At 43.5% G+C, this 25254-nt stretch overlaps 1 protein-coding gene across 3 annotated transcripts in view; it reads left to right on the top strand.

Annotated features, from left to right (window-relative positions):
- Positions 1-4631: 4631 nt before the first annotated feature.
- The window catches only part of TMCC1 (transmembrane and coiled-coil domain family 1), a 215327-nt gene continuing 194704 nt past the window's right edge, over positions 4632-25254 (top strand). Inside the window, exons 1-2 of one of the 3 annotated variants that reach the window (XM_043519811.1) lie at positions 4632-4785; positions 12988-13233. The gene's annotated coding sequence lies outside the window, so the exon portion shown is untranslated. The remainder of the gene's footprint in view (positions 4786-12987; positions 13234-25254) is intronic. The other 2 variants (XM_043519812.1, XM_038410309.2) reach the window with 2 other exon arrangements.

Below are 25254 nucleotides of genomic sequence, written 5' to 3'. Positions count from 1 at the left end.
AACCACTTCTCTGGATCCTACAAATCCTCATGCAGTGCACAGCAGGGAACCTTAGAGGACTAATCATTTATGAAGAAGCATAAGATGTCTTTTGACTACTGAAACTGGCCACTCCTTCACTGGAGCATGAATGGGGTGCTATTAAAGGGTGAAACTCCCACCATAGAATTCTGTTCCACAGCTCAGCAGTGGCATTGTCAATGGTGGGTATTAGCTTTAGCGTGCAAGGATCCTCAGATTTTTTCTTTCCTGCCTTTAGGTTCTTTTGGCATGTCAAGATCCATGTACTTGCTGGTCCTCCTGTGACTATAAATTCAGCTGGCAGTGCTTAAATTCAAAATGCAGCTCATGCCATTCTCCACACCCTAACACAGCATAGTCAGAGTTCTCTTTTTGCCTCCAGCTATATTGGCGTGCTGTGATTTGGTGGGGATAGGGAGGGGGGACAGAGGAATAAGAGTAGAGGGAGGAATATTGGCCAGCGTAGATTAATATATGTGATTTAAGAGGAAATATGAACGTTAACATCAAAAGAAATGGGTATTATTTTTAATTAGTCATATAAATTTCAGACTTTTCCACCATTACTACATTAATTGCATCAGACAAACCCAGATCAAGGCCACTTTTTTCATCAAATCAGCTTCCACACAAAGGACTACAACTTCTAAAAATACACAGTCACAGTCACATTGGATAATGTCACAGATCAGCTGAATGTAATCTCTGTTGGGTTCTGATCTGTGGCATTGTCGTGAAACAAATCCACCATGTTGCTTTCTTTTCTAAAAGGTACATTGTTTGATCCGTGTATCCCTCTAATCAGTACACCCTCTTGGTGGGGTCTACTGTACAGCATTAATAATGCTGCTCCCACTGCAGAAGGATCTCACATCACAAGAAGAGGAGTAGAAGCAAAGTGCCAGAGCTAAAATACTTTGGGCAAGCTACCGTGGGCCAAATTCATTCACTAGGCCTGATTCTCTATTCCAGCTGAGATGTACTCAACACAAAAAAAGGAAGTGGCCATAAGGCAAAGCTAGCACTAAGGTATGGTCTTCTGAGCCAGGCTGTGTGGGGCCTGCTTGGCCCTGATGGAAATCAGACCATATAATTTATTTGACCAGGCTCCCCATTTCCTCCTAGGGACCTTAGCGTTGCTGGCTACTCTGATGGTGTCTGTCCCATCCCCAGCTCCCAGGATCGCCACCACTAACCATCCCACCCTACTACACACCCTTAGCACACCCATCATCTTCAGGCCTGTGACTGATAGCAGTCATTGACACCTTCCAGCATAACAATATGATTCAGGAAGCAGAAATGCAAGTGATTGGGGGCTACATACAAGGATTTTGTGGGTCCTCTGCTTTCCAGCTGGATTAGAGTTTACATTGAGCAGTTATGGCCTTACAGAAACCCACAAAATAGATGGGTTATGCACTACAACTTTGAGCACACTGTCCATTTACTGGAGAGCACAGCACTTGAAGTTACTTTTGCCTGTATCTGCTGCCCTCTTATTCTTCTTTCTCTTCCAAATATAATACCCGTCTCATCTAAAAGGAGGCTGTCCAGAAAGCAGATGCTTCACTGTATTTCAGGGACTGCCCTCAGCTGCCTAAATCAAGATCTTCAGCATAGCTGGACCAGGACAGCAGAGACAAGAGACAGCTATTGAACTGTTTCAATGTGTGTAGCACACAGCACTATACGTCCATTCTTTAGTGAGGGATGGCTAGAGGTCTTCCAGGACTCAATGTAAATTGCCATATATACCCTCCACCCACAGCAAAAGCATAAAAACCGTGTTGGTAGGTACTTCGGGTAAACATTGAAGATCTCATCCCCACCCCACCCAAAAATAGTGCAGACCAACTCTATCACTTCTGGGTTATCCTGAATAAAGATTGAAACCACATGTGCCTGTATGTGTTCCCTGCTCCTGTCTTGTCAATTGCTGGAAATGGCCCACCTTGATTATCACTACAAAAGGTTTTCTTCCTCCCTGCTCCCCTCCTGCTGGTAATAGCTCATCTTAAGTGATCACTCTCCTTACAGTGTGTATGATAACACCCATTGTTTCATGTTCTCTGTGTATATAAATCTCCCCACTGTATTTTCCACTGAATGCATCCGATGAAGTGAGCTGTAGCTCATGAAAGCTTATGCTCAAATAAATTTGTTAGTCTCTAAGGTGCCACAAGTACTCCTTTTCTTTTTGTGAATACAGACTAACATGGCTGCTACTCTGAAACCTGCTCCTGTCTGTGTCACCCCTCCAGAAAAGCTTCAACTGATTTAAAACTCGCTTCAGCTAAGGTGCCCAGGAGTATTGGGGTCATTTGCAGCTGCAGGAGTTGATGATGCTCTGGGTAGGATTGCCAAGTGTCTGGTTTTCGACCAGAACACCTGGTTGAAAAGGGATTCTGGCAGCTCCTGTCAGCACCACTGACAGGGTCATTAGAAGACCGGTTGGCATGGGGCTGGCAGGCGCCCTACCTGGCTCTGCATGGCTCCCTGGAAGCAGACGGCAAGTTCCTGCAGTCTCTTAGGTGGAAGGATGGAAAAGGGGGTTCCACATGTTGCCCCTGCCCAGAACACTGGCTCCGCAGCTCACATTGGCCGGGAACCGCGGCCAATGGGAGATACGGGGGCAGCGCCTGTGGGGAGGCAGTGCGCAGAAGTGGCCACCTGGCCACGCCTGTGCCTAGGAGCTGAGGGGCATGTTGCCATTTCCAGGGAGCCGACTGAAGTAAGCGCCGCCCAGAGCCTGCACCCCTTACCCTCTCCCACACCAGGCCTGAGCCCCGTCCTGCACCCAAACTCCCTCCTGGAGCCTGCACCCCAAATCCCATCCCGCACCCCAATCCCTGCCCCAGCCCAGAGCCCCCTCCCACACCCAAACTCCTTCCTGGATCCAGCATCCTGAACCCCTTCCTGCGCTCCAACCCCTTGCCCCACCTCAGAACCCCCTCCCACACTCCAGACCCCTCGGCCCCAGCCTGGAGCTCCATCCTGTACCCCAAACCCCTCATAGAATCATAGAAGATTAGGGTTGGAAGAAACTGCAGGAGATCATCTAGTCCAACCCCCTGCTCAAACCAGGATCAACCCCAACTAAATCATCTCAGCCAGGGCTTTGTCAAGCTGGGCCTTAAAAACCTCTAAGGATGGAGATTCCACCACCTCCCTAAGTAAGCCATTCCAGTGCTTCACTACCCTCCTAGTGAAATAGTTTTTCCTAATATCCAACCTAGACCTCCCCCACTGAAGCTTGAGACCATTTCTCCTTGTTCTGTCATCTGTCACCACTGAGAACAGCCTAGCTCCATCCTCTTTGGAACCCCCCTTTGGCTGCTATCAAATCCCCCCTCACTCTTCTCTTCTGCAGACTAAATAAGCCCAGTTCCTTCAGCGTCTCCCCCAGCCCCCTAATCATTTTCGTTGTCCTCTGCTGGACTCTTTCCAGTTTGTCCACATCCTTTCTGTAGTAGGGAGCCCAAAACTGGATGCAATACTCCAGATGTGGCCTCACCAGTGCCGAATAGAGGGGAATAATCACTTCCCTCGATCTGCTGGCAATGGTCCTACTAATGCAGCCCAATATGCTGTTAGCCTTCTTGGCAACAAGGGCACACTGTTGACTCACATCCAGCTTCTTGTCCACTGTAATCCCCAGGTCCTTTTCTGCAGAACTGCCGCTTAGCCAGTCAGTCCCCAGCCTGTAGCGGTGCATGGGATTTTTCCATCCTAAGTGAAGAACTCTGCACTTGTCCTTGTTGAACCTCATCAGATTTCTTTTGGCTCAATCCTCCAATTTGTCTAGATCAGTCTGGACCCTATCCCTGCTCTCCAGTTTATATCTCCCCACAGCTTAGTGTCACCCACGAATTTGCTGAGGGTGCAATCCATCCCATCATCCAGCTCATTAATGAAGATGTTGAACAAAATCGGCCCCAGGACTAACCCCTGGGGCACTCCGCTTGATACTGGCTGACAACTAGACATGGAGCTGTTGATTACCACCCGAGGAGCCCGACAATCTAGCCAGCTTTCTATCCACCTTATAGTCCAGACATCCAAGCCATACTTTTTTAACTTGCTGGCAAGAATATTGTGGGCTCACAGTATCATCCCTGGCCCCACCCCAGAGCCCGCACCTCCAGCCGGAGCCCTCACCCCCTCCCGCCCCCTGTGAAAATGAGGGAGTGAGGGTGAGGGAGAGCGAGCGACAGAGGGCGGGGGCTGCAGTGAGCAGGGGCAGGGCCTCGTAGAAGGGGCGGGGCAAGCGCGGGGCAAGGGTGTTCGGTTCTGTGCAATTAGAAAGTTGGCGACCCTTGCGCTGGGCTTGTCCTGGTTGTAGTTTTTAGTCCTTGGCTTCAGTGTTCGATGGCAAGCGACGGCCAGTGACCGCTGACACTTGATGAAAGCTGGCTGCATGGCAGGAGTCCCCCTCCTCGTTCAGTCAGCTGGGGCCAAATTCACATCTGGGAAACCCAAACCCCCGATAAGGGGCAGGGGTTCTCAAAAGGCGGCTCCCATGAGGGGCGGGGCTCGCGCTGATTTGGGGACAGGGCTCCGCCCACTGTGGGGGGGGGGCGTGTCCTGAGCGGGCCCCGCCCGCTGACGTCACAGCGCGCGACCTATCTCGTTGTCTGCGCGGTGACGTAGCGCGTTGCCGTGGGGGCGGGACGGTTGGTAGTGGCGGCCCCGGGAGCCGGGGATGGGGGAGCCGCCGCCAGAGCAGCCGGGGACCGGGTGCCGCTTCCCGCCCCTAAGCCGGTAAGTGGCCCCTTCCCGCCTCCGGCTGCAGGGGCTTCGGCTTCGCTCGCGGCCCCGGGGCCCGAGCTCCCCTTCTGTCCTGCCTGGGGCTTGAGCTCCCCGCTGTGCCCCCCACCACCCTGGGGCCCGAGGTCCCCTTCTCCCCCCCCGCTCCCCTTCCCCAGGTCCCCCCTGGGTCCTGAGCTTCTCCCCGACCCCGCTGGGACCCTTACATCTCCTCCGGGACCCAAGCTCCCTCAGTTCCCCCCGCTCCACTTGTTCCTTGGGGCCCTTCCATCTTCCCCCCCCCGGGGGGCCTGAGCTGCTCTTCTCCCCCCCCCCCCGGGCCTGAGCTCCCCGCCATCTGCCCCCACCACTCCACTTATTCCACAGGGCCTGGAGCCCCTGCTCTGCTCTGTCTCTCTCTGTCACAGAATCCCTCTGCCCTTCCTCCTCCCCAGCTCACACGTTTCTTTTCCCTTTGGGGGTTGATTCTACTTCTTTTCTCTTCCCAGATGGGTGAATTCTTTCCTGGAGGTCACTAATCCCCTTTCCACCTGGTTGTGTTACTAGCCTCCACCCTTGCTTGGACCTAAGGGTCTCTGGTCTCATTGCCCCAGAATAAAGTGTCTGCTCTGGAGTGGGGGAGGAACAGGCCTTCCATCCAGTTGGAGGAGGGGGAGGATGTCGGGGGGGGGGGGAGTAGTGAGTCAAAGGGAGGAAGCAACTTCTCAGTATTGGGGTGGGGGGTTGTGCCCCATCAGCATTATTAATCAGATCCTGGAATAGTTTAATATCGCTGCCTCTTCTCCCTTAAATCTGTTGTCCAAACTGGCTCTTCTAATCCTATCCCACTGTGTTCCCTGCCATTGGAAACAACTTGTCTCTGCTCTTGCTTTCCAGGGTGGAATACCCATCGCAAGAATAGAACGCTTTAAATGGGCAGAGGAAAAAATGGGACTTTGCAAGGTTGTTTTGTCATTAAACATCAACTGAAACTGTATCATCAAGTTTCAGCATAAACGGCTGGGCAGTGACTTTCTTGTTTGTCATCTCCTTTTTTGGGAGGGGTTGTTTTAAAAAAAAAAAAATCTGTGCTTGACACCTTTATGTTTTGGAGCTGTCTTGAATTTTGCAATGAAGGGAGTGAATAAGGCTGGGGGGAGTAGTAGGAGGAGAACTGTGAGTCAGACGCTAGTGTAGGTGCATCTGAGGAAAAGCAAGGGTTCCTTATACTCGGCAGTGGATTATGGATGTGGTTCAGAGAGTGGAAGTAACTGGTGGGGGCAGAGTTTGTGAACTCCACCTTCTCTAGCTAATAGTTGAAAAGTAGTGACCTGTGTGTGTCGAACTGGGCTTTGCTATGTCTCTGTGAAAGATGCTGCTTAAATCTAAATCAGGAAATTTGAATACTTTCAGTGCCTTCGGTGCCTGTGGTGATGCTGTGGTATCTTCAGATACTGTAGCAGCAACAAGAAAAGGAGAACTTGTGTCACCTTAGAGTAACAAATTTATTTGAGCATAAGCTTTCGTGAGCTACAGCTCACTTCATCGGATGCATTTGGTGGAAAATACAGTGGGGAGATTTATATACACACACAGAGAACATGAAACAATGGGTTTTATCATATACACTGTAAGGAGAGTGATCACTTAAGATGAGCCATCACCAGCAGCGGGGGGGGGAAGGAGGAAAACCTTTCATGGTGACAAGCAAGGTAGGCTATTTCCAGCAGTTAACAAGAACATCTGACAGGTTTCAGAGTAGCAGCTGTGTTAGTCTGTATTCTCAAAAAGAAAAGGAGTACTTGTGGCACCTTAGAGACAAATTTATTTGAGCATAAGCTTTCGTGCATCTGATGAAGTGAGCTGTAGCTCACGAAAGCTTATGCTCAAATAAATTTTAGTCTCTAAGGTGCCACAAGTACTCCTTTTCTTTTTAAGAACATCTGAGGAACAGTGGGGGTGGAAATAACATGGGGAAATAGTTTTACTTTGTGTAATGACTCATCCATTCCCAGTCTCTATTCAAGCCTAAGTTAATTGTATCCAGTTTGCAAATTAATTCCAATTCAGCAGTCCCTCCTTGGAGTCTGTTTTTGAGGTTTTTTTGTTGAAGGATAGCCACCCTCAGGTCATTGAAGAACACTTCAATCTCTCCAGTCACTCGATTACAGACTAACACGGCTGCTACTCTGAAACCTGTAGCAGCAACAGTTCTCCAAATACCTAGATAACATGTTTAAGTTTTTTGGCTTTTTTTCCAGCTTCATGACAATTTCTGATTTCACTGGTTTTAGTAAGGGCTAGTCTACACTTGGCAGAGCTTTAATGTGGCTCTAAAAAAAACTCACCTCCATGACTGTGCTCCCAGCGCTGGTGCACCATCTGCACTTGCACTTTACAGTGCTGAAACTTGCTGTGCTCTGGAGGGGTTGGAGGGGGAGTGTTTTTCACACCCCTCAGTGAGAAAGTTGCAGTGCTGTAAAGTGCTGGTTTAGACAACCCCTAATTAAATACTACATGCCAGTATGTCCATTCTCCTCCCCCCAATTAACTATATTTCTTGTATAAGAAGTTGAGTACTGAATGAAGTCTCACTTAAAATATTGGCAGTCATCAAGGAATTTAAAAAATAGGCTGTAATTGTTTTAAAAATCACTTTCAGGGAAGGGATCAAGCATGAAAGACAGGTGTTTCAGAACACTGAGTGTATAAAGATATTAGGAAAAACAACAAGGAGTCCCTGTGGCACCTCCTTGTTGTTTTTGTTGATGCAGACTAACACTGCTACCACTCTGAAATATATTAGGGTTAGAATAGGCTGTTGGCAGCTTTCACTATTGTGTATAGCTGCTATGACGCATGTAACACCAGAAACACATGATGTATCAAGTGTTTTCTGACAGATATGAAAACAAGGTTCCTGCTTCAGAGAGTTTATGGTTCCACAGTCGAAAACAAAACATGGGAGCAACGGATCATATGTAGTAGGTTGAGGAATCATTGGAACTGACAGGCAGCAAAGGGAGAATTTGAGTTTGTGGAGATTTGGAGTAGGAGGAGGCTGCATGGTGGATGGGAAGTAGAAGGCTGTTGCACATACTGTATAGGGTGACTGCATGAGTGAAGATGTGAACACCAGAGTGGAAGCAGATGAAGGGAGAAGGTTAGGAGAAATGCAGAAGAGGAGAGTAACACTATCAGGAATCAAAATATCTGCTTGCTTTGGTAAGTGGGATGCACATACAGAAGGTTAAACTAGCCATTTCAACAGAATGTAAGTTTTAAAAACATTTATAGCTCTTTCAGTTTCTATAACACTCTGAAAGGGAACGAATGTAATAAGGTCTTCCTGAGTCTGTGAACAGATGATAGTGACCTAATGCTGCCGTTGCTGCTTATAGCTCTTTCAGGGCATGTTTACACTTACCTCCGGAACGATTGATCCACCGTGGGTTGATTTATCGCGTCTAGTGAAGACGCGATAAATCAAGTGCTCTCCCGTTGACTCCGGTAATCCACCGGAGTGAGAAGCATAGGCGGAATTGACGGGGGAGCGGCAGCAGTTGACCTACCACAGTGAAGACAGCGTGGTAAGTAGCTCTAAGTACGTTGACTTCAGCTATGCTATTTTCATAGCTTAAGTTGCGTAACTTAGACCGACTTAGCTCACCCTCCCACCCCCAGTTTAGGCCAGGCCTCAAGCTGCTTCAGAGTGCATTAACAAGGTTCATGATAGCATCACAGTTGAGGAGACAGGGAAATTGATACTCATCTCTATCTCACTTTGAGGCAGCTTTGAACAGCATAAAGCTACTCATGTGGGAGTGGGACATAAAAGGAGGTTAACATAGGTTAAGTAGTAGAGACCATGCCATCCACACACAGCTGGCAGCATACACATCCACACAGCAGGGGCATAGAAGCATCCACTTCTCCTTTGGAAAGGTTACAAGGGTCACGAAGGAGCAAATCAACGGACACCATCTACCTTTGCTGTAGCTACCCAACTGATGCTGAATGGTTCTCCTTTTTATTAGTCTGAGGATGGAATGGGGGCTTCCAGTTTATATTGGAAACCTACTGACTAGTGGTTGATATTACCTGGTCGGAATCCCTGTGCCTCTTTTTTGCTGTGGCATAGCCAAATGTTAATGTTCTCTTGTTGGGGTGTTTCTGTTCCCCCTGGGTAGTAGGTTAGTCCCCTGATAGATGTCTTTTTAACTGTCATACAGTTTTGTTTCTGAGCACCTCCTAATGTAATTTCTGTAGTTCACTGAGCCAATATAATCTGGAAGTGACAAATACATGGAACAGGTGGAAGATGATCCTTTTTGTCACTGACGCTCCCTGACTGACTAGGCTTGGTGATGAGTCAAACAGAACTCTTAAGACTTCACACTACTTTAATAATAATTAAAAGGGTGTAAAGTTTCCTATTGCAGTGATGGCTGTACATTTTTCAGGCTATATGTTGTATGTTAATTGTAACTTTTCCAGCTGGAAAAATACACAATATATACTAAAAAATACCCAAACTAACTAGTTTTTAGCAAGTATGCTAAAGTCATATATATTATTTCAATGCTTCATGTTTCAGATCTACAATAGGTGGGAGTGAGTCTCAACTAAGTGTAGTACTTAATTGTTGGATCCTAAGTTACCACTTACATAGGCTGTTGTAGTAACGAAAATGTGCGGGAAGTTTTCCAAACACAGTGGAAGACAAATTCCGAGAGAATTGTTGCACACTATGCAATGCTTACAAATGGGTTAACTGTACTGCTTTGGCTGTCTGTCTCTGAAATTTACACTGTGACTGAGCTTCCTGTTGAAGAGTTCACACTTTAAGTAGTTGAACTTGCTGTGATCATTTACAGAATAGTGTTTGTTAGGTAAGTCACTGCTGAAAATTGAGTTGAAAAGTAAAACGGATCAGCATCCAAAGTTAAAATTCACTACTTAGATTTCTATACTACCTAGGGGTTTCTTCTGATTTCCTAAGGATCTTTTCCTTCTTCCCACTGTTTTCTCTGTCTTGCATATACCCCCTCATTTATGGTCCAATATATACTCTTGGGGGAACTCTGCGCCATTGTGCTTGTACAGAAATCGTGTCCCCTGCAGATTTCTTTGCTTCCACATAGAAAAATGACTTTCTGACAGGGAAGCCGCAAGAGCAGTCATGCACCCCTCCCCTGCAGTGCGGGTGCTTCATTTCAGGTGCCCAGAGCAGCCAGTGTCGAGGTAAATAAATCACTCCGAGGTGGGGAGCCCCCGGCCAGTGGCTCTTACCCTGCACCAGGCTCAGCTGCTAATCCCAGCTGGGCTGGTGGTGGGGGAGGTTAGGATTTCCATTTCCAGGAGCAGCTGGACTGGGGCCAGGTTAGCCCCACCCCCAGAGACCTCCCCCAGCTGCAAAAAGCTCTGCGCACACACCCTGCCCCATCACTCCTCAGCTGTGGGAGAAGAAGGGTCACTGTACGGGAAGCTGCATCCATGTCCACCCAACTCCTGTGCATCTGGACACCGCCCCCCCTTCTCTGCACCCAGACCCTCACTTCTTACATCCAGCACCCCCCTTGATGAGGACCTTTCTGCCAAGCCTCACTCTCCCTACATCTAGACCCCTGCTGAGCCCCCTCACACTCTGCATCCCCAGAACCTCCATGCACCCAGATCCCCCGGCAGAGCCCCACCCCCTGCATCTGGACCTCCACCATGCACCCAGATCACTCCCTGCTGAGCCCCCCAACTTGAACCCTCAACCCACTGAGCCACACCCTCTGCATCCAGAGCCCCCCGCATCCAGACCCCCAACCCCTGCACCCAGACTGCCCCCTGCACTGGACGACTATGATGAGCCCCTTTACTCCCACACCACTGAGCCCTAGCCAGCTACACCTGGAACCCCATCCCACCAAGCCCCACTCTCCCAGTACCCAGACCTCCTGCTTCATGAAACTAATTTTATCCCCATCCTCTAACTTCAACCTTTCCCTTATTCTTTACCACAGTGAAACTTATTAGAAATGTCTTATTTCACATACCTTTGCAGATTCACACACATCAGTTAAATGAATATTTGTTATAAACCCAAGATTTAGTGGCTGGTAAATCAACTATTAGGAAAAAAGTTTAGAGTTGAAAGTTACTGTAAAAGTTTGCAGCCTGGGAACAGTGATGCATGATCCAAAGTAAGCTTCTGCGTCAAGTCTATGGTCTAAATGCTTTGTTTAGTATTAAGAAAAATCTAACCATTTTAAAAAAAACTGGATATTTGTCTCTGTACAAATCTGTTCAACAAAAAATTAAGAATTTTTAATCCTCAAACTTAATCCTCTGGTCAAGTAGATTAATAGGACAGTAATTTATACAAAGAGCATACAGCCAAAGTCTTTCCTGCTTTAGAAAGAAATTTACATCATCAAGCAGTACATAGTAACTCTGTTGTATATTCTTCTTGAGTTATTTTCATTTAACATGCTGCTAGGAAAAAATAAAACCCAAGGAGGTACCTAGATACAGAAATTTGTAAATCTATGGTTCAAAGCCAATGAATTCAGTAACAAGACTGAAATTCTTGAGTACTTTTGTGATATGGCATCATATGCTGAGTCTCAGGTCATATCCATGCTGGAACTGACTTCCATTGTTTACTATTTCACTCAGCAGTATGGACAGTGATTATTTTATAATGTAGTAGGCTACTCCTTAGTATGTAATGAGGCTTTTTATAGTATGATTCTGAGGGATTGTATGGAATGGCTGCCCAAGAGACTGGATCCTTGTTTATGTGGGCACAATCCTTTAGACATGAAGGAGGAAATGCTTTTAAAACAGTGTGCAGAAAGCTTATCTGTATGTCTGCTTAATGGAAATTATACAGCTGAATCTCTCCCTTTCAGGATAACTTTGTTTCAGGTAGATTGTAAATGAGTTTTCTAAAGGGGAACAATTTTTCCAAAGTAAAATATTTCATCCTATATCTGCTAAATCCTGCGGAATATGAACTGAAGCAGTGTTATTTGAGTTGGCACACAGTTCAGTGCCTCAATTGCACGTTCATAGCTTTGTCAGGCTTCAGTGGTCTGAAACTGACAAATCTCTGGTCATTTTCATGACTGCTGTCCAGAACCCTAAGGGCAGTAGTGAAAAATAAGTCTCCAGTCTGCTGGTGTTTGGTAAACCTGATCAGAAAGAGATACTCGGGCTATTCATAGGGGGAGAGACTCCAAAAGTGGAGATGGCAGAAGAGGAAGGATTGGGGAGACACCCCAACAATTAGAAGCATCTGGTATGGTGAGAGGGTGGGGTAAAAGATAGAATAGTCTCCCAACAGTGGTGTGGAGGGAGACTTGAAATTTATCAGACTGGAAAAGATTAAACCCTTGAGCAGAGTTCAGGGCAGTGTGTTAGTAGGAGTCCAGACAACTTAGGTTGAGGACTAAGGGTTGGGCTTTTCACCAGGGTCTCGTAAGCATGGATGAAAGACAAGACATCTCCTTATTGGGCTCTGAGAGGTTTCTGGTAAAACTTTCAAATCTGTAAATGGGGGGAAGGAGAGGACAAACAAGTTGTTCTTACAGGGCAGTCTGATCTGATCTTTCACTTTTAACTTACTCTTTAGGACCAGATTTAAGAAAAAAAAAATAGGTGCACATAATTTACACAAGCAATTACCACAATTACATTTGCAAACAGTATAGTTCTGTGTATTTATGCACATGCAATTATGAAAATTTTGAGCCTTGGATTCCTTGAAGCAGAGACACTTTTTACATGTCTGTGAAACAAGGTAGTCTGTGCTATGATGGTAACACAGTCCGTAATAGTCACAAATTCTTGAAGTTTAAAGAACTTTTATTCTTCACCCCCTACTTCACCATCTCTACATTAACTCAAAGTGACTGGCTTGGGTGTTAATTTTAATGGATCCTTTTCCTGTCTTTGATTTCAAATGTGGTGTTGCTTAATAAGGCATTAAGTATCAGGGGATAGCCATGTTAGTCTGTATCCACAAAAACAACAAGGAGTCCGGTGTTGTTTTTAACAAGGCACTGGCACTTGCGTCAAAAGCTCAGTGTTCCAAGTAATAGTTAATTTTCTTTCCTGTGCATCAGACTTTTTGACTTAGCAGAGCATGAGTATATGTCTGTGAAACAGCAGCAATCGGCCATTAATGATTTTTCTGTTTGTTGTTATGCTTGTTAATTCCAGCAGGTCTTATTCCTGTACAAAGAAGCATTTTTGTCAAGGTTTGCTCTGAAACTGACCTAAAGTACTAACTACAGCTGTCTACAAATCTAGAAGACAAATCACACCCACATCTCAGACTGTATCCTATTTCCTATGGAATTTATCTCCAATTTCTTTTTAAAATGAAACTTTTTTGTAGATTTTTGGATTATAACTGCGAGCACTTCTATGCAAGAAAAGAAGAGTTAGTGTGGTTATTTGTTGGAGGTATGTATGTGTCTTAGCATCATCTATTTTTAAAAAAAAAAGATAGTGTAAGTCCTAAATAATGCATTTTTTTAAAAAGTGGGAAATAAAACGATGGCACTTGGTTACTAGAGCCAGAAACTGGTGGTGTTACCTTGTAGTGTAGGCAGTGAAACACAATTTCAGTTGCCCAGGAATTGGAAAGTAAAGAAGCTCTGTAGTAAATTGTGTTATAGCTGAACAGAAAGCAAACTCTTGAAACTTGGACTCCCCCTTGCTGTAGTTAAGCAATATTTTTATTTGTGTAGTGGAGGAAAATCAAACTAGAAAGAAAATATGTTCTGACAGGCTTTTTTCTTTCCTTGGGAAAAAGAACCCTTGACATGCAGTTCTTAAATATATATTGCTAAAATGTAAAGAATTTTGGAGAATAAATTGGTTGAATGTGCACTGATGCATTGCTAGCACCAGAATATCAGAATTGCATTATATGTAAGATGACCTCATTTGAACCTACTGTAGGAATCTTCTAAAGGTTTCTTTCAAAAAAGCGAGTTATTTATTTTGTAACTGATGTCCTTTATCCACACATTTTCACTCCTTAAGTTCCTTTAGAACTTTTATAGAGCTTTTAATTTTCAGTGTTTTATTAACATAGCTAATCTCTCAGTGCTTCTCTGAGGCAGATGGTATTTTCTCCATTTTATAGATGAAAACACAAGCATAGAGATGAAAAGTCTTGTCCAAAATCAGAAGGTGTCTGCATTAATGGTGACTAGAACTGGGGCATACCTGATTCATATTCCTTGTGCTAATGCCTTGTCTGTTTGTCAACCATTGAGTCAGAAACAAAATTAAAATACTTTCTATTTCATCCCAAGATCTCAAAGTGGTTTACGAACATTAGTAATCTTCGCAGCACTCCTTTGTGAGATAGGTAAATATTATCCTTCTCTTACAGAATTCAACAGGTTCAGAGAAGTAGTAACTTTCCTAAGGTCACAAGTCCATCAGAGTCAGGACTTCCTATCATGTGTGAGCTACAAGACCATCCTTCACATATAACATAATGGGAACAGGAAAAGAAACTTGATTGTCCCATGAAAATGCCTCAGTGCTTGGGGGCTAGAGAGCAGTCAGCAGTTTACCTGACTATTTGCCTTCCAGTTCCATTTAGCTGAGTCTCTTTCTTGTATTAAGAAAAAAAGAACCTGAAATATATTAATTCCATCCATTAGGTTTGTATCTTCAAGCCTTGAGGAATCACTGCGTGTGCAATGATACTACCTACTGTCTTTTCTCCTTATGAATCTTTATAAATACTACCATCTTTTCTCTCCATCTTGGACTTTCATGTTGACATCCGCTAACAGTGGCAGGCAGGAAAATCTACTTTCACCTCACTATGGTGGAATCTAGCCAAGGCAGGTCATTGTTCTAGAAGAGTGTGATGGTTCAACCTCTTTTATTTGTGGGGGGAGGGGGATGAGAGGAAGAGAAAGAAAGAACTTTTAAAGGTTGGTGTGTAACTGAAATACACAACATGCTACATTACCTAGATCATTTTTACACTAATTTAATACATATTACGGAGCATACTTAACATCCTGACATTCAAATGGGGGCAGAGGCAGAAAATTTAAAATGCTGTGGGAATTAATTTCTCTAGCATAGCAGCATTGCTTAGAGTAGGGGAATGGTAGTCAGTAAGGAGACCTGACTTCTGTACCCATTTTTGAGAGGCAAGTTTATGTAAGTATGTAATTTGTAGCAGAAAAGCAAGAACTCATCATTGGGTGCAGATGAACATTGTTTTTAACTAGGAAAATAGCACACATCTATAATAGTAACCAGACAAGTTTGTTAAAAGAAAGTTACTGATATGGTATTAACCACCTGCAGAAATTACATGCATTACAAGGAAATTGCCTTAAAGCAGAGTTGGGATCCTGGGGGGTTGGATGAGGTGGGGAGGTTCCAGGAGGGGGCAGTCGGGACAAGGAGCTGGGGGGGTTGGATGGGGTGGGGGCTCTGAGGGGGCAGTCAGGGGATGGGAAATGGGAGGGGGTGGATAGGGGCCAGGGCCCAGGCTGTTTGGGAAGGCACAGCCTTCCCTGCCCAGCCCTCCATACAGTTTCGGAACCCTGATGTGGCCCTCAGGCCACGAAGTGTTCCCACCTCTGCCTTTTAAAGGCTGGATAGTCTCTTCTAGTTCTTCAGAACTCTTGCATTCCAGTTATAGGGCATTGAAGTGTGGTGAAATAAGTGATGTATCGACACATATTTATAATTTATGTGAATGGTGTCACAAGATGATAAACAGTCTGGATGTCTGTCGGATTATGAAAACACTGCTAGGAAATAAATCCAGCATTCACTGGTTATGTGAACTAATTTGGTCTTTTCTTATTGAATTCTATTTATTATCTTAAGTTTCTTTACGCTAGTTTAGTTGGCCATGATTATTTCAAGAATACATCAAGAACAGCTGCTCCCAAACCAGATTATATGTACAACTGGTGAGTGAAATTTTTGATCTCCTCCAGGTATGGTGGTTTGTAGTGCCCACAATAAGGATTTGAAAATTTGGGATTAATGGAGAACTCTTCTTTGGAGGTTCAAAACATCTTACAAACATTAAGATGCAGCATCTTTGGAAATAGGTATATTTTTGTGTAAAAACAGGAAAAGTGAGGGAGGAATGGTTGTGGCTGTCAAGGATTACACAGCAGGGGTAAGATGGAACTGATTCAAACCCTGATCCTGACTCTCAGACCTTTGTTTTAACAACTATACAACACTGTGTCAGACAGGCAGATTGAGGGCAGGGGGAACGTCCTTTTTTTCAAAATGCAAAGATGGTTTTCTGCCTAAACAAGTGCTTCACTGGGAACATAGTATGTGTATTAAGTTAGCCAGCGTGTTTTAGGACTCTTCTGGGGTTAACTGTTGTGTCTTTGATGGATAAAATAACTACAGGCATGCTAGATGAAGTGTGCATGTTTCAGTGATGTGAAGATTCTCCCCAGTTTTTTTTAGTTGGGTTTGCTGAAGGTGCAAAGGCAGGTGCAAACTTTCATCCAGAGGAAGAGTTCTGGGTGATGGATAATTTAGTGCAGGGGTGGCTAACCTGTGGCTCCGGAGCCGCATGCAGCTCTTCAGAAGTTAATATGCGGCTCCTTGCATAGGAGCTGACTCTGGAGCTGGAGCTACAGGTACCAACTTTCCACTGCTCAACCCCAGGCCTTTACCCCAAGGCCACCGCCCCTTCCTGCCCCCTCCCTGTGCCTGCTGCACCCTTGCTCCTCCCCCCTTCATCCCAGAGCCTCCTGTACAGGGCGAAACAGCTGATCACAGCGGGCAGAAGGCACAGGGAGAGAGGTGGAGGTGCTGATTGGCAAGGCTGCTGATGGGCAGGAGGTGCTGGGGATGGCAGAGTGGGGGTAAGGGGGGGCTGATGGGGGTTGCTAATTTATTTCTGTGACAATGTACATTGGTAAATTCTGACCCTCTTCTCAGGCTCAGGTTGGCCACCCCTGGTTTAGTGAATGAGTTGCCACCTCAAGCATTTCTCATGTTGATGATCTTTCATCCCCTCCCACACCCCAGAGGCAACTGCTCTGCTTCAGCTGCGGACTGTCTTTATATGGGGACGTAAACAGTGCATTGACTCTGGGTGAGCTTTGGCCAGTTTGGCTTACTGAAATTTTACAGGTGCTTGGAGAATATTGGTTGTGGCCCGTGGACTAGATCTGTACACCCTAGGCTTGTAGAATTTTAGAGGAAATAACCAATCCCCTCTAAGGGAAGAGCAAGGTGCCAGTGTCTGTCAAATGGGTGGTGGTTAGGCCCTTGATCAAGAAACATCCTAGATTGTGATCTTGCTAACTATGTGCCTCCCCAAAGCTCAACTTAGGCCTTGTGTACACTGCCACTTTACAGCGCTGCAACTTTCTAGCTCGGGGGGGGGTGAACCCCCCCTTCCCCCGAACGCTGCAAGTTTCAGCGCTGTAAAGTGGCAGTGTAGACAGTTCACCAGCGCTGGGAGCCATGCCCCTGTGGGGGGTGTGTGGTTGTTTTTTTTTTTTGTTTTTGTTTTACAATGCTGGGAGAGCTCTCTCCCAGTGCTGGTGCTGTGACTACACAGCTGTGGCAGCACTTTAATGTTGCTAGTGAAGACGTACCCTTAGGATGAGGTTATTGGGAGGGTCAGGGATAGACTTGCACGCAGTGGCTTTCAACCTTTCCTTCCAAGACCCAGTGTTACAGCAGAAATATTTTCAAGCCCCCTCCTATCTAGCTGTAAAGAAAGGGAGAATGGTCAAATCAGGACCCCCAAAATCTGCTCAGTCCATTGGAGATGGTGGATTACCCGTGCTCTGGCAATATCCCTCCCACTGTGCTTTTCCATATACAGTTTCAGGCCAAAACTCTCTTGGTTTTGTCATTGGTTTTCTGCTAGTGATGGACAAAGGACATTTGTACAGACTGACTCTTAGATCAGTTGACAGCCTTCATTGTTGCTGTTTACTTTTTCAGGCAGTAGAAGTGTAGACTGGATCACTCAAGTGATTGTTCTTCGCTTTTTTTTTTAAGAGCTACCATAGGCACAGATAACCCTAAGGGCTATCTTAGCATTTCATAGCAATGTATTGTCATACCTCCTGTTACGTATTTTGCATGGTTGGCATAGGTAGTAAATTCTAGGTTTCAGAGTAGCAGCCGTGTTAGTCTGTATTCACAAAAAAGAAAAGGAGTATTTGTGGCACCTTAGAGACTAACAAATTTATTTGAGCATAAGCTTTCGTGAGCTGTAGCTCACGAAAGCTTATGCTCAAATAAATTTGTTAGTCTCTAAGGTGCCACAAATACTCCTTTTCTTTTTTGTAGTAAATTCTACAAATCCTTTTTAATTTGATCCAGTGTAATGGCTCTACATTCCCATTGCCTGTCCAGGATAGGCATTTGGATTAGTATGAGCTGGTTGAAGCTTGACACTGGCTTTTAGTGGAGTGGCTTAACAGTAAGGTCGGGGTGGTATGATAATGAAGGGCTTTGCTGCTGCTTTAAGAAGGCTCATGATTTAGGACTTCTCTTGCATTCCCATTTTCTCTTGGTGTTCCAGCTTGCTTCAGTGGCCAAAGTATTTTTCTGTCTGTACTTGGTATGAGTATTATGATCACTTCCCTCAAGTATGGCTCTTTGCTTAGTTATCCCTGCTTTAATGACCTCCAGATTGGATTACAGTGGTGCTAAATGGGGCTACACAAGCAAACTGTCTAATAGCTCACAGCTTAGCAAGGCTGGCGGGAGGGACTCCATTCAAAACATTGCACTAGATAGTGTGCTGTTGACATTTGATGTTTAATAGCTTACCAAGGCTCCATAGGCTGCGCGGGCTGCCTGTTCACTTCTGGATGCAATTTAAGGTGTTGATCTATAAAGTCCTAGGAGGTGAAAGCTAATTGAAACCTGCTTTTCCCTCTTTAGCAGTTAAGGTCAACAGATAGATTCTTGCTAATAGACCTGTGAGAGAAATAACATGTATGGGAATACAGATCTGATACAAACTCTATTTTTATTGTAAATAGGTTTTATCTTAAAGCTTTGCAGTAACTTTTTTCTATCAAGATGGAAACTTCTAAAGATAAACTATTTGATCTAACATCCAGTTCCTAAAAAAAAACTACATTAATTTTAAGACAATGATATCTGGTCACATGTTCAAATGTGTTAATTTTGATTGATGAATGTTGAGTGGCTGTTGCCAGGGTCCTTTAAATTATTTTTGTAGGACTTTGTGTATAACTTTCAATACACTGGTGACAGTCACCTTTTCACTCAGATGGAGGGTTGATAAAAATTTATTTTTAAAATTTACATTAATACAGTGATTTTTAAACTGTTCAAAGTATGAAGTTGACAACCTATGCTGAGGCCTACATGTATAATCTAATATTTTTTGTATTTAATTTAAAGGACTTTAAGCAGTAAATTGCTGCTGAGTTTTAAAGGAATTTGATGTATAAGATTATAAGAGCTGAAGAATTTTGAACCCCCTGTTATCTTGGGCTATATGTGCACTACAAAATTATGTTTACCTAACTTGTGTCGGCTTAGAGCTACCGCAGTTATTAAATCGCTTGCGTGTGCACACTTGACTCCTTTGTCTGCAGTACATGTCTTTACCAGGCGTGCATGTATCAATTGTATTATGATTGTGGGACTGCTCCTGAAAGCCAGTAACAGTTGATGTAAGCAATGCATGCTATGTCTACACTACCACGGTGTGTAGTGTGCTACACAACTCCAGCTATATAAATAACATAGCTGGAGTTGACGTACAGTAGGTCAAGTTACCATGGGGTCTACACCATGGGGGGGTCTACAGGAGAGTTTCTCCTGTTGACTTACCTTACTCTTCTTGTCGGGGGTAGAATACAGGGGTCGACTGGAGAGCGATCTGCTGTCGATTTGGCGGGTCTTTACTGGATCTGCTAAATCAACCGCCAGTGAATGGATCTCACAGCGTCAATCCCGGCTGTAGTGTGGATGTAGCCTGAGTTTCAACACTGACCTGTTGACCTAATTACATAGACTCTACAGCAGTGGTTTTCAACCTGTGGTCCGTGGACCCCTGGCAGTCCACAGACTGATTTCCAAAGCCCTCCATTTGAAAATATTTAGTAGTCCGCAAATGAAAAAAGGTTGAAAACCACTGCTCTACATCATTCGTGGAGGTGGCATTACTAAATCAGCATAGAGAGGCACTTAAATTTGGCTCCCGCTGACCTAAGTGAAGACACTTGCGTAGCTAGGTTAACTCAAGGCACTTTATGTCGACCTAACCGTGTAGTGTAGACCTGGCCTTATTTTTCTGGTTTTGTCCTTGTTAGCTGAGAGGTGTCCCAGCCTTTTTATTCTTTAATTTTAGGGTATGATGGTGTGCATGATCGTGAATGAGCACTTGTAAAGTCCACACATGGAAGGCACCAGAAAATTACCCTAACTTAAATAGCTCTCAACACAGTCTCATAAAGATAGACTATGTGCTATCTTCTGAGAGTCCCAAGAAACTTAAAACTGTCAGCTGTAAACTGCCAAACTGGTTGTCCCACGAGGAAGTTTTGTAACTGGTTCTGAGGTTGTGGTTCCAATATTAGATACTTCTTTTTTTTCCAGTGTTAAAATATTTAACCATTTCCAAGTTCTGATTTGATTCACTTTGGTAAAATTATTTAGTTAATAAATTGACAGCCACCTCCTTAGATGCTTTCTTTAAGATTTATAAGGGTTATTTGTTGTATTATGCTGATAATTAGTCAAATGTAATTTAATATGAATCCAATATTGATGCTAACTCTGATTTCATCTTGATTGGACAATTGTATTGTTTGTTTTTTTAGTTTAGCGTTACAAACAGTAGCCTAGTTTTAGTGATATCTTTGATTTTTATTTTTTGTTTAATAAATTGTTTAAGACGACATTGAGTCACGTTTCTTTCAGTAAGCAATGTGGGTCCAGAATCCTTGAGTGTATATTAGCTGATCAGCCTACAAGCCTGACCAGTTACCCCAATTAAGCCTGAGCTACACTGCGGGGGGGGGATGGGGTGGGTGGGTGTGTGTTTTCGAACTAAGATATGCAACTTCCGCTACGCTATTTGCGTAGCTGAAGTCAAAGTATCTTAGTTCGAGTTACCTGGCTGTCCTCACGGCGGCTAGTCGACCACGGCGGCTCCCCCGTTGACTCTGCTTACTCCTCCTGCCGAGGTGGAGTACAGGTGTCGATTTGGTGATCGATTTATCGCGTCTAGACAAGACACGATAAATCGATCCCCAATAGATCGATCACTACCTGCTGAGCTGGTGGGTAGTGAAAATGTACCTTTAGCCTTTGATTCTGAAAGGCCTTAGATGTGGGCAGAGTGTTTTCTATGGGCTGCCCTTAACTTTGGAGCTTGCTTCCCACATTGGTCAGTAGTCTGATTATCAGGGCATAGTGAAAGCCGATCTGTTTACTCAAGCCTTCAAATGAGTTTGGCAGATGGGGAAAGGTGTGTTCTTTAGAGATGGTTCTAGTTATTGGTTTGAGACATTGCCTCTACATTAATCATTCCTGTTGTAGCTGTAAGCTTGGAGAGTCCTTATAGCTAGTCGTTGGCATCCTAACACTTACAATTATTTATTATTTGTATTACCATAGTGCAAACTGGCTTGTTGTAAATGCACCTAGGGGTTTATGCAATGGACAAATGACAGGCCCAAAGGAGTATATGTTAGTTCTTTTGTACAATCCTCTGTCAGTCTTTAATTGTTCTTATACAGAGGCCTTAAAAATTGTTCTTAGTCCTTCTTGTTCAGGCACATCTACATGCCTGTCTTTAATATGCTAAAACCCAAAAGATTACTCATTAAAAAATGTGCCCAAGTGAGTGGGAAAGTAGATTTTTTTTTTTTTGAAAGGGCAAGTAGTAGCTTTGGGCATGTTTTTTTTTAAAGGTCATCAATCAGATATGTCTTTGGGAAGATAAATAGTGAATTTGAACTCGTACACTGCCTCTGGCTACATGAGCCATTGCAGCTTCATAGCAGAATGCCCTAATCCAGTTATATAGACCTCCTTTCTCCTCTTGTTCCATGGGCCATACACTTGACTGTTTCTAAAGGATGAAGTTCAGTCTTAACAATCACTAAATACTTTTTTCTGAATGTAATTGATCTGCATTTTGTAGTTCACACCTTGCCACTGAGATTGTCCAACATCGTTTTTTAATATCACTATAGACAATAGAAACAAAAGAAATAGAATAGAATTTTATGTATGGTGGCAGGGAGAGAGTCTGAGATCCAGGCTTTTTTCTCTATCTAGTAATATTTAATTTACTAACAGTATATCACTTTGTCTTCAAAATGCTATACAAATTAATTCAGTATCAATAAAATGATGTAGGAATGTCTCCTCAGTTTCTATAATACTGGTTTGTTTGTAGTAACTTGTATGGTAATTTTCCTTCTAGATTTAAGTGTTTCCAATCTCAAAGTGTAGTATTTGGAGATATAGTCATATCATATAACACTCTTTGCATTCCACTAGTATCTCTGGAGGATGTTAAACAGCAGCTGCTAAAGTTAGACATTTTAAAATCAGTAGGTTTAGATAATTTAGCTCCAAAAGTTTTTATAAAGGCAGTTGTGGAGTGGGCTGGACTGTTAATGTTGGGGTTTCAATAAGTGTTGAAACACAGAAGTTCCAGAAGAAAGTTAATGTTGTGCCAATATTTAAAAAGGGGAAACTGGATGACTTGGTATATAGATTTTGGGCAAGATAATGGAGCGGCTGATACACAAGTCGATTAATAAAGAATTAAAGGAGGGTAATATAATTAATGCTAGTCAACATAGATTTCTGAAAAATAGATCCCTGTCAAACTAACTTGATATACTTTTTATGAGATTATAAATAAGGTCATAGTATTGATGTAATATATTTAGATTTCTGTGAGGAGCGTGACTAGGAGGATATAAAATTAACATGACACATGAAATAGAGTAAAAGCTGGCTGATAGGTCTTGCAGTGTAACTAAATGGGGAATAATTGAACTGGTGTATTTCTAGTTGGGGTCCTGCCGCAATCAGTTCTTACCCTCTTCTATTTAACATTTTTTTTCAGTGATCTGTAAGAAAACGGTCATAGCTGATAAAGCTGCAGAGAGAGAAATATTGAGGGAGTGGTAAATAATGAAGAGGAAAGGTCACTGATTTTTGAGAACTTGGGATCATTTACTAAACCGTGCACAAGCAATGTGTTTTAATACAGCTAAATATATGAATATAGGAACAAATGATGTTGGCCATACTTATTGGATGGGGCGCTCTATCCTGGGAAGCAGTAACTCTGAAAAATGTGGGGGTCGTGGTGGGTAATCAGCTGAACATGAGCTTTCAGTGTGACATTGTGGCCGAAAAAGCTAATGCAATCATGGAAAGCATAAACAGGAATCTCAAGTAGGAGCAGAGGTTATTTTACCTCTGTATTTGGCACTGGTGCAGTCACTGGTGTTACACTGTGTCCAGTTCTGGTGCCCACAATTCAAGAAGGAGTACTGATAAATGGGAGAGAGTTCAAAGAAGAGTCACAAATGATTAAAGATTATAAGACATTCTTTATAGTGATAGACATAGTGCTCAATCTGCTTAACCTAACAAAGCGAAGGTTAAAGGAGAGCCTTGATCGCAGTCTAGAAGTATCTACTTAAACAAATATCTTCTAATAGGCTCTTCAGTCTAGCACAGGGGTTGGCAACCTTTCAGAAGTGGTGTGCCAAGTCTTCATTTATTCATCTAATTTAAGGTTTCGCATGCCAGTAATACATTTTAACATGTTTGGAAGGTCTCTTTCTATAAGTCTATAATATATAACTAAACTATTGCTGTATGTAAAGTAAATAAGGTTTTTAAAATGTTTAAGAAGCTTTATTTAAAATTAAATTAAAATGCGGAGGGCCCCGCCCCCACCCCTGGACCAGTGGCCAGGACTCGGGCAGTGTGAGTGCCACTGAAAATCGGCTTACGTGCCGCGCCGGCTTTGGCATTTGTGCCATAGGTTGCCTACCCCTGGTCTAGCAGAAGAAAGGCTGAAAGTTGAAGCTATACAAATTCAGATGGGAAATAAGGCATAAGATGTTAACAGTTAAATGATTCCAGTGGTTAATAACTCTATCAAAGGTTGTGGTGAATTCTCAAGCACACCATTTTTAGAAAAATATCCATTCTTGACTTAAAGATCTGTTCTAGGAATTATTTTGGGGAAGTTCTATGGCGGGTGTTACACAGGAGGCAATCAGACTAGTAGGCGATTGTAATCATCCCTTCTGGCCTTGAAATCTATGAATCTAAATATAAGCCTACTGATGTTTTCATACTGGATTAAAAGAATAGAATGCTCCTAAATGGATTGTGCAATGTATTTTAATCACTTATGTTAGTTTTCCTATGTCCAGACAGCCAGCTGGATTCTCTTCCGAATGCTTTTTTCCTTCCTGCTAGTTGAAGGAATAAACCCAAGTGAGAGAGGGCAGACTCACTTATTCGATATTCATGAACAAGTGACTTGAGGTATCCGCAGCTCTAGTGCGCTCAAACGCTTCAGGGAGGAAGGAACATACACTGATAGCACTATGTATGGTGCAAGACCTCTGAAAAAAGGAAATGGCTTGCAAGTCGTCTCCTTGGGCTCTGCTGACAGGCTTGAAGTCTTCTACACTGGGAGTTTAGAGCAGAATGTCACTGATTCACATTAATGACTAAAGATCCTTTGGGAAATATTGAATTTTGCAAATCACTGAATAATAGAAACCAGATCTTTGAACTGAAGTGCAGGTTCAAGCATACTGTATGGTAGTGTTATCTCTCATGCTGAAATATTATAATGAAAATGAATGTGCCATGATAAATTACCAGGTCCACAAAGACCATAGAGAAAATAAATGAGAATCTAGTCAATTATTCCAAGCAGGGGTTTAGTTAGTAATTTTCAGGTGTATTTGCTGGGCATTTTCCTCCACCTTACCCATACATGCCTACTGCTTACAACATATTTGGCATTTTCCACAGTAGATGTATTGTCCAATATATAACCACAACCCTGTTGTTGTAGTTAGCTGGTGAGTTGTTGCTGTTCTTTACTAAAATATGTGAGGAATCAAATTGTGAGTTGTTAACCATGGCAGATAGCCCCAGATACTTCAGTGGGGGTAATTGCTGATAAACATCAACTTTTTAATGGTGACCACTGTGTATATCCATAGGATACACGTGGTTTGTGTAGTTAATGTGTGCATTCTTCAAACACCCATCAAGACTAGTCACAAGGAAAATTCAGAGGCATAATCCCCACTGTTAAACAAAAAAATCAAATGAACTAAACTATAATTGTATGAAGGCAGATTAAAACACTTAAACTGTACTCAGTTCAGAGTCAGTAATATTCTGAATAGGCAGCTGCCCAAATCCTAGCTTTAGATTTGCAAATAAAGTATT

This window comes from Dermochelys coriacea, chromosome 7 (assembly GCF_009764565.3).
Source record: "Dermochelys coriacea isolate rDerCor1 chromosome 7, rDerCor1.pri.v4, whole genome shotgun sequence".
Taxonomy (NCBI): Eukaryota; Metazoa; Chordata; order Testudines; family Dermochelyidae; genus Dermochelys; species Dermochelys coriacea.
The sequence above is the reverse complement of the archived record's forward strand: the minus strand, read 5'-3'. Positions and strand labels throughout refer to the sequence as shown.